We start from the raw sequence: 10,961 nt of genomic DNA, 5'->3' as shown, positions 1-10,961 counted from the left end.
ACTATTACTATTTTAGGGGTTCAGAATACTTTCACATATATACGAAAATTAGATGCATACTGGAACAAAGTTGTGACTATTGAGCGTGAGTTGTGTACCTGTTATGAATATGTATAACTGTTAGTAACTTTCATATAAATTTTTACATTAGTGATTGTGCTAATATTTCATGAAAAGTAAATGAAAAAATTAACAACTGAAATAAAAAAAGAAATATTCTCAACATCATAAGCTACAAAAGACAGAATGAACACAGAAACAAAAAGTATGGCTGGGTGCACGCAGAATCAGACACAGCGTGGCATGACACAACATTTTGTCCAATGATACAAGACGTCATTAAGACAAATCATACGCGGAGACTAAGAGGAAGGCAGAAAATAGGAAAGATTGGAGAATGCTGGGATTGCAGTGAAAGACCTGCTTTTGGACAGATCACTATGTACAGTGAGGTTAGTTGGGGACGCTCGGGTTTTGCAGGAGCCGTTCCCCGCCAAGAGATGGCATGATCACAGGGAATAGTGCATCCACATTCTCGGCATGCACAACAATAAGTGACACTGCAGTTTCACTTTAGTTGTGTTGTGAGAAATAAGTTCGCGCTGAAAGTTGTAATCTTAAAAGTTTAAGTCAAGTTTTAAGTGCTCAGTAATGTTGTTCATTACGTGAATGTACTTGTCTACATATCACATATATATGGAAATGAAAATCTTGTGTGGCAACAAGATGCAAATTTCGGGAAAAGTTTCCAGAGAGACCTATTCCAACTGCCAGGACAATAAGAAGACTTTATAAGAAGTTCATGCGGACAGGTTCGGTAAATGATGAAAAACCAAAAAGAGAATGCCGTGTTCTGTCTGAAGAGAAATTAGACGAGATTGGTGAAAGATTGGAACACACCCCTCAAACATCTTGCGAGAGTGACTGCAAATTTCATAAAAAGATGTAAAATGTGTGTTGAGCTGTCCCGCTTACAATGCTTTAAGACCACAGTCCCTTGACGAGCATGTGAGGCTTTAGACCTACTGTATTTAGTACTATTCTAGTAGTACTATGTTTATTCTTGTTCTTTAGGATATTGCCATGAATATTAATTATTTGAACTTACAGACCAGTGTTTGATTGCTTGCAACTTGTTTCCATATGACCAAGTACCATTGTTTTCAATATTGCTACATCAAACAGCAAAACAAAAAATTTGTTTCAAATCTGAAACAAATAAAAAATTATGTTGTTGTTGTCTAATGCTCAGCCCTTAGTAGTGAAGACATTAGCGCTCTTGCTCTCCAGTATTTTTTTTATTATGGATCCAGCAGGTATGACTTTGTAGGTTTGAATATGATCTTCAGTCATAGCTCTTCTTAATCACATAGAGGGCAGTTTGGCTTATTGTAAATTCCTATTTTGTTTAAGTGCTTCGCTAAATAGTTCTGTTCTGTGATGTGATTTTGTTATTGCAGTTTTGCGTGGAGCTTGAGGAATGGTTTCTCGTTTATTAATAATGGTAGTCCACTTCTTGCCTTGGCTTTGTTGTGCAGTTCTTGGTTGTGTTGATCTTTGTATCTGTTTTTAATTTTCGTTTTTATAGATATGAAGGATAAATTTTTCTTTCTTTCTTTTTTTTTTTTTTTTTTTCTTCCTTCCTTTTGAGGGAGGTCACAGCCTTTCTTTGCAAGAAGATCAGCAATCCCTTTGCCAGAGATTCCACAATGTGCTGGTATCCAATGTACTTTTTTTTTGTAGTTCCTGAAGTTATTGAATCATTTGATGGCATTCTTTAATTTGGATTGTCATATTTGTTTGAATTTACAGCTTGAATTGCAGTTTTGGAGTCAGAGAAAATAACAGCTTTTTGAAGTTTTCTTTTGATGTAGGGAAATTATTTTTCGTTTTTTATCTCTAAGACTTCTGATAAACTTTGTGTTTTCAATCTGGTTTGCTGTAGTTGCCTTTTATCTCATTTTTTTGCTGATAGCCTTAACATTTTTTCATGTTGAATTAGCGCCTGTTCTTCTAATATTAGTCTAATTCATGGATTTTTCGTTAAAGCTTGCATGACTGTCAGGGGAGTTCATTTTGTAGCTCCAGTTATTACCTGTAAAACTTGATTTTGGCTGACTTCTAATCCATTTAAATTTGAGTTTGTTGCTGTAATTAGGGTTTCTCCACTGTAAAGAAGTACTGCTTTCATAAATGTTTTATATATAGTATTCAATGTCAGTAATGTACTATCCCATCTTATTCCAGCTAGTCTTTTTATGATTGAGAATCTTTAGGTTGCCTTATTTGTTGTGATGATTTTCCCAGGTCAATTTTGAAGGATTATTCCTAGTATTTTGGTTCTGTCTTTTGTCTTAAATTTATTCCACTTTATCGTAAACTTAGATTTGGGATTTTTTTCTTCAAGGTAAATATTTGGAATGTTGTTTTTTCAATATTCACAGCCATCCTGTTTTCTAGGTGATTTAGTATCGATTTTCATTAATGTCTTGGACTTAACTATTTGTGGTGATGATGTCCGCATAACCATGTCATCTGCAAAAAGAGCTGTCTTCATTTCTGAACTTCCCACAGTTGAACAGCTTTAAAAATGAAAGTCTACAAATAAATTAGCAAATGATTATGACACAGAAGTTCAAACTCTCCAAGACATAAAAACAGTACCGAAAAAGCTATTGTCGTCCTTAAGAGATAGCAAGAATGCAGCTGAATTCTCAAAACTAAGATGTATAAAAACATTTTCATACAAAGATCTTCTGCTGTGGGTTAACCAGAAGAGTTCCAATGGAATACCAGACTCTGGTGCAATGTGTGCGGAGAAAGCAAAGTTCTTTCCTTTAACATTGGGATTAGAAAGTGAATTCAGTGATTCCTTCAAATGGCTGACCAGGTTTAAAGAACGATATGGTATCCGGGAGCTATCTGTCTTAGTGCAAATATAGCAGCATCTGATTCATTTTCCATTATCATTCAAGAATGATGCAGGAATAAAATCTAGTTCCTGACCAAATATAATATCGATGAGTTGGGTTTATATTCGAAGTGCATGCCAACCAAGACAATTGCTTTGGAAAAAGAAGAGTTTGCGCCTGGATATGAGTCTTCAAAGGAAAGAGTGACAATTGTGTGTTGTGAAAATTCTTAGGAAGGCCACAAATAGAAACTGCTTCCAATTGGAAAAACCAAGTAGTCTCGTTTCTTCCAGGTTACAGAAGATAGAAAAAAAATTCTATCAATTACTACAATTAGCAAGGGGCCTGGATAATGGGACATATTTTTTCGTACTGATTCCAGAAGCATTTCGTTCCAGAGGTACGAACATTTCTATTGGAAGCAATAGTATTCTTAGATAACACACCCTCGCAACCAAACAAGAGTTCATTATGTTCTGATGATGGACTCTTTGTTACTAAGTTTCTACCTTCGAATGTCACTGCAGTTATACAGTCTATGAACCAAGGAGTGATCATATCTGTGAAGCAGTACTACAGATCTCAACTGCTAATGAAGCTCACTGACAAAGCTGTTAATGTGCCCACATTCTAGAATCAGTTTTCATTGTCGGATGCATCGGATGGTGTGTCGGAAGCATGATCCAAAGTTGAAGCACTGACTTCACAATGATCATGGAGTAAAATTCTTCCCAACCTCAAAGACAGTGGAAATCACGTGGTTGTCGTGAAATTTCTGACACTGATAAAAGAAACTGAGGATTTAAAAAAATTTGATCAAGAGAACTTGAGTGAGTGGCTTTGTAGTGTTGAATGTGAATCAGCTTCCAGCAGTTGACTAACTGAAGATTGTAGACACCGCAACAGGAAAGGGTATGAAAAGGACGGAGATAGTTTAAGTGGCGAGAAATGGGATGGCAAATGAAAAATACATCTTCCATTCCACAGCTTTAGAATGTGTCAAAACTTTGTTGGATTATATGGGATAATAATATTTTCAATACAGTGGCATTACTGTTGCACGAAAAATAGGGACAGGAATAAGAAAAGGAATACCCAGAAGCAAAAATGCATTAAAGACTATGTATATTTACTTACAAATGGCTTTTAAGGAACCCGCAGGTTCATTGCCGCCCTCACATAAGTCTGCCATCGGTCCCTATCCTGTGCAAGATTAATCCAGTCTCTATCATCATATCCCACCTCACTCAAATCCATTTTAATATTATCCTCCCATCTACGTCTCAGCCTTCCCAAAGGTCTCTTTCCCTCTGGTCTCCCAACTAACACTCTATATGCATTTCTGGATTCACCCATGCGTGCTACATGTCCTGCCCATCTCAAACGTCTGGATTTAATGTTCCTAATTATGTCAGGTGAAGAAAACAATATGTGCAGTTCTGCATTGTGTAACTTTCTCCATTCTCCTGTAACTTCATCTCTCTTAGCCCCAAATATTTTCCTAAGAACCCTTAATCTCTGTTCCTCTCTCAAAGTGAGAGTCAAAGTTCAAAACCATACAGAACAACTGGTAATATAACTGTTTCATAAATTCTAACTTTCAGATTTTTTGACAGCAGACTAGATGACAAAAGCTTCTCAACCGAATAATAACACACATTTCCCATATTTATTCTGCGTTTAATTTCCTCCAGAGTGTCATTTATATTTGTTATTGTTGCTCCAAGATATTTGAATTTTTCCACCTCTTCAAAGGATAAATCTCCAATTTTTATGTTTCTATTTCATACAATATTCTGGTCACGAGACATAATCATATACTTTGAAATCTAAAGAAAGATTTTTAGCTTCATTCTAGATAATAATTCCTTGAGAATTCAGAACTTTATAGAGAAGTCCAGGTATAGTGGCTCAGTGGCTTGACCATGTTCTATGCTGAGACCATACAACTTTCTTCTGAAGAGCAATGCAGAATTATCCAAGAAGTAGAAAGTCACTCGGTAGGCCATGACTCTGATGGAAGGTCCAGATGGATGGATAATGATATTCTTCTATCATCAATACATAGCTCAAGCCAAGAGTGTTTGGAGAAATGCAGTGAATGAGGCAAATGTATTCCAAATTATGTTTAAACAATATTGCACATAGTTAAGTATCAAAACACGAAATTCTTCAAACTGTTGTTGTTTTCTAATGCCAGCCATTTGACAATAAAGTCATTTGACCTCTTGCACTCCAATATTTTTCAAAGATATTATCATGGTCAACCACTGAAGCACAGATTTTGAGGTGTTCTGAATCCATTTCTTGATTTGAGTTGCACAATTGACAGTTAGGGGACTGATATATTCCAATTCTATGCAGATGCTTGGCCAGTCATGGGCTGTTGATAATCTAAATGCAGCTACAGACGATTATCATGGTAATCTGGAATCAACTGTGGATTATGATGCAGAGTTTTCCATTTTTTCCCTTGAGATTGTGTTATCAAATTTTGTTTGTTGAAGTCTAAGTATGTAGATTTAATAAATCTTTTCACAGAGTAATAGGTAGATTTAGTAACAGGTCTGTAAGTAGCAGTGCTGTCCTTCTTTGCTAAAGCATCCGCATTCTCGTTTTCCAGGATTCCACAATGGGATGGTATCCATTGGAATACAATTTTTTTATCAAGTGTTATTAATTGAGAGAGCATTTTAGTTATTTCTGTTGTTTGAGATGAAGGTGTGTGTCTAGAGACTATTGATAGAACAGCTGCTTTGGAATCTGACAATGTAACTGCATTTTTAAATTTATTGATGTGGCATGGAAGATTCCTGAGACTTTCACTTACTGCAATAATTTTTTCATCAAAACTTGTTGTTCCATATCCAAGAGATCTATAAAGTGAGAAGAGACAGCACGTAACACCTGCACCTGCACCTGCACCTTGTTCCCTGGAGATCAAGGATCCGCCGGTGTATAAATGAAGCCAGTTTTGTGGAGGGTACCTAATACTAATTGTCTCTAAAGACAATTGTTTCATTATTTCAGTGTTTACTTCTGATTTCAGTATTTCTTGTGTTAAATTTAGATTATACTCTATATTTAATAGAGTTAAAGGGTTTGGTTTAATTTCTAAGTTTTCTTTTAAATTCAGGATGTTGATTTTCTGTTTTAATTCTTGAACCATGGATATGAAAATTTTTTTGAGTTTGTAATCTACAGAGAGGACTGCATGAATGCCAATTTTTTCCTAGCAATCTGATAAGTATTCTTCAAAATGTAGATGATACAATCTTTTTGAAAATGAAAATATTTATGGTTTATGAGATTCAAACAATATGATGAAAGTCTGCGAAAAAACTTTATTATTTCTGAATTCATGGCTGGCTTTTATAATAACTATCGAGGATAAAACAGTAGAGACTTTTAATTTCCCATTTTATTTGCATGGAGAGACTATTTCAACTGGGTAAGTTACCAGGATATAACCAATACATTCACATTATAAGATAAAGTAGTAAGGTATTGAATATATAACATTGCTTTAATAAAATGGAAGTTTCGTGCAGAATAAAATCTATAAAGGTACCCTTATACTCACAGACTTACCTGGAGGTGAGTCTGTACAATCCTAAATCCACAGGCAAATCATGTATGTGCAAAGAGTAAGAAGACTTGAGGAATTCAGCAGCTCCTTGAATTTTTCAGACTGTAATGTTCTCCAAATTAAGCAGGAGAAAAAATAAACAAACGATATTTTGAGCATGTGGTCAAGATTTCATTTCTCTATAGTGACATGACAGCAGATTTGAGAAACCATTCTCACGCATTTCTATGAATGTAGAACCACGAAGAAATAGTATTTCTCGAGTGATCACATTTCTTCATGGGGAATTGATTTCAACGACCACTTAAGACTTCTTTTTGAATTATAAGTCTGGGAGGCAAGTCTGAGCGTGTCAGAGGTAAGTCTGTACAAATAAATTTCTGATAAGTCTTTGTGTGTATGGGGCTTTTTAATGAGAAAAAGAGACGCAGTAAATGTGCCTTTGTTTATGTGTGTAAAATTGTCCTCAGTTAAGCTCCATGCCACGGACATTTAGGCCTATATAGGAAACAACCATTTTGATCATAAATCAAGAATCTTATTTTTCAGTAAGTTTAAACTAGCTGCAACAGACAAAATGAATAAGAGTAAAGAAGTTGATATTTTGACTATCACTTGTAATATTACAGTATGCAATGGAGCATAATGTTGAAGGAAAAGCCTATAAGCCATATTTTTAAGAAAGTTATTTTAGTTTTTTTGAGACAAATTATTTTAGGTAGTTCAATTTCTTTTCATCTTAAAAAAATGGGATGTGGTGGTTTTGTGTAAGTTTGAAATATGAAGTATCAAGAATCTACTATTGCCCTATACTAATTAAAACACTGTAAAATCTCTTTCATTAATCTTACTAACATTTATTTATATTGTACACAAAAACCAAATTTATACGTAAGAAAACATAAAAATGTTATATTTTTTTATAAAGTGTAAAACAAATTGTGGGCCATCATTAAAACTGTATGGCACACAGTTTCTTTGAACTTTGAAGCCCAATCTTATAGAACACTTTACCAACCCAGCATACATACATACATAGTAGTTTATATAAATAACTTCTTAACATCAACAATTTCTGGCAGCTGGCATCTGAAGGTAACAACAGGTTATTACTATCATCGTGGAATGGCACCAGTCTTTTGTGCAGCTGCCATCGCATTTTCATTGGCTATAATCTGGAATTCTTGAAATCTCTGTGAAACGCGCTGGTTCATCTTCAGATATTTCTCCATGCAATTTAAAGCACATTTATCCTGGTAAAAATAATAATGGTAAGTAATATATCCCGTAGATTTATGTACAAATTATTGTGTTATACAGAATAACATTTAAAAATAAAATTTAATTAGGCCTACCTCATCACTTTTAACTGTTCTTGATGTAAAGTCCCAAATGCAGTCATTAAAACAGAGTTCTGATAATTTGTTGTAAGACACTAAGAAGTCACGAAACTGAAACATAAGAAAAACAAATTGTATATATAAGTACTGAAGATCATATGGATATAGTTCCTAAAATTTTAGCTGCTAAACAATAGTCTGTAAAACTAGTTCCTCAGTAGGATTAAGTTTGCATTTACAAAATTTAAGAAATAAAGTTTATATCCCCTTTTGTTAAAACTCTAAGTTAAACAAATCAAACAAGCTAATCAAGAAATAAGAAGCACGTCTAAAGAGTACATAACTCTTGCACACCTTGCTACATAAGGGTTGTGCATCCGTAGTTACATCCACTCAAGGCAATAGTTATGTTTTGCCATACAGATGTGAAGCATACTATCTTATTTCCAACCTCATTTCGTGGAATTATTTTACTCAAAATGTTTAGCCAAGGAACAAAAGAATTGTTTGCACTTCACTTCTGTTCTGAGATAATTTGAACTCCTTTTTGTACTCTTGCTCTTGTGTTAGCCAAATGACAAATGGGTCAGTACCAGATAGTTAACACTGCACATGACGCAATAATACAGTTGAGAATGTTGCTGACAATAGTAGTTCTAAATTGTGTCGAATCTGACTTGCCCAATACAGTATTATCAGCAGATTTAATTTCTTCACACAGCTTCAACTTCTTTAAATTGTGACAAACAAGTAGTCTGAGTTTTACTGGTAATATCTCTCTCTCTCCTTCACCCCTCTCTCTCTCCAGAACTAATTTAAAACTATTCATACATAAGACCTGAAAGTGGCATTATTCTCATGTTGCATTTATTTTGGGAATATTATTTCGAACAATGAGAGCTCCCCCAGACAACAGAGCCTATGTTTATTTTAATGAAATATTAACAAAACAGTGGGGAAAGATGATGGTAAATAATTAAGCTTGAAATTTCTTCTTCGTCTTCTTCTTCTCCTTCTTCTTCTTCTTCTTCCTCCTCCTCCTTCTTCTCCCAACATTGGAGGATAAGTTCATTGTTACCTACCAGTCCAATAAAGTGCATAGATATTCCCTGCCTCTTGTAATTTTTTGTCAAGACTGGAACAGACTAGTAGGTGTTTGCTACTGTTGGGTTATCTGCATACAAGTATGGTGCATTCGTCAGATGAATATATGCCAACTTTGAAGAGATGAGCAGCTAGGCAGGTACAGTATGTTCGATGGCTAATCTAAAGGCAGTAGTAGCTTCTTTCCTTGGTTGGTTTTTATATTTTTCTCAACGTTATTAATGTTTTTCCACGATTTTCCTTGCGTTTGATTTTGAATACTTGTGTTGTATTGTGTGTTTGCTGTCCTTTTAACTAATTTCTGAATGGATTTTTTGTCAATTTCTCTAATTTGCTGTTCTAATTTGGTTCCTTTTTGGCCTTTCTTAAAATACATCAAGAATATCCCATCAGATAAATAGATAATTATGAAATTATAACTCTCATTTGGAATCTCTACTTAAGATAAGCTTTAACATATTTTTGGTAAACAGGCAATAGAACTTCACCAAATTGTTAGAGTAACTTAATAAGAATATTAATTGATATGTAGGTCTAATTAAATCAACTTAGAAAGCATGATGGAATATTCAGATTGTCAATTTCTATAAATGAATACAATATAATATTTTATTACTCAGTCAATGACAAATCAATGTAAAATAATGACTTATTTTATAGTCATTAAGTTTATATACATGAATTACAAAATTGCGAACGCTTTCGCCTATTCAGGCATCCTCAGGCAGAGTTATACAATATCTCAATGTCACATACGTAGCTATTGGTGGTGAGTACTATTTGAATTAATGATGTACAAGCCATCTCCATTAATAAAATGTAATATTACAGGTAGTAAACTTAATAATGTTAAAAATATTAAAACCATTTAGTAATTAAACTTCATAATATGTGGAACTCTTGTTCAGTCCAATGAGTGGTGAATATCTGAAATGTATAAAAAATATAATAGAAATGGGAATATCAAATGTAAATTGTAATCGAATTGGATATTTAAAAGTACTCAAGTTTTTATATAAAAAGAAAGAAAACGTAAACATACAGTTATATGAACTTTATTTAATCATTTCAAAGACCTTTGGACAGACATGGCCTCTTGTCGACCTAGAAATTAATGAAAAGATCCATTCACTAATGGAAAATAAATACAATAATCTGAATAAGAAATTAGATAGCCTTACAAACAAAGTTGAAATTAAACATGATATTGAACAACAGAATCCAAAACCCAACAGGACAATTAATTTAACCGATGTAGAATTCACACAGGAAGAAACTAACATTTTGAATCTAGGTTACAAATATAATTTTCCTCAACCCAATATAAACCAGACATTAGATACGTTAATAATTGAAACTGAAACCATAATACAAAATTGTGCTCATCCAAACAAAGATTTTCTCAGACATCAAACCGCAAAGTTAATAAAAGACTACAAAAACAGTTCCAAAACCAAAAAACAATTCAAAAAAGCCAAACAAATAAAACGAAAATTAAATAACTTACAGAAAAAATTTAATGATAATAATTTGGTCCAAGTAAAAGCCGATAAATCCAATGCTGTAGTAATTTTAGATAAAGAACAATATTGCAAAAAAAAAAAACTTTAGAATTTTTTGAGAAAAATCAAATTATTGAAATTAAAAATGATCCCACAGATATTTATCAAAAAGAAATTAGAACCGTTTTGAAAATAATGCCAGATAGTATCCCACCTAATGAAATCTTTAAATATATTAACCAAAATCCAAAAATTCCATCTATGAAAACCTTACCCAAGACACATAAAAACCCCATAACAATGAGACCAGTAGTTAATTGTATAAATTCTCCAAATTATAAAATATGCAAATTTCTCCAACGTTTTCTAAAATCTGCTTTGAAATTACAACATTTATACACAACAAAAAATTCAAATCAATTGATTAATAAACTTCAAAATTTCAAGATTACAAAAAATACTAAAATGTTATCATTAGATATTGAAAATTTATACACTAATATTCCCATAAAAG

The sequence above is a fragment of the Periplaneta americana genome, chromosome 4, assembly GCF_040183065.1.
Source record: "Periplaneta americana isolate PAMFEO1 chromosome 4, P.americana_PAMFEO1_priV1, whole genome shotgun sequence".
In the NCBI taxonomy this organism is placed as follows: Eukaryota; Metazoa; Arthropoda; class Insecta; order Blattodea; family Blattidae; genus Periplaneta; species Periplaneta americana.
The sequence above is the reverse complement of the archived record's forward strand: the minus strand, read 5'-3'. Positions refer to the sequence as shown.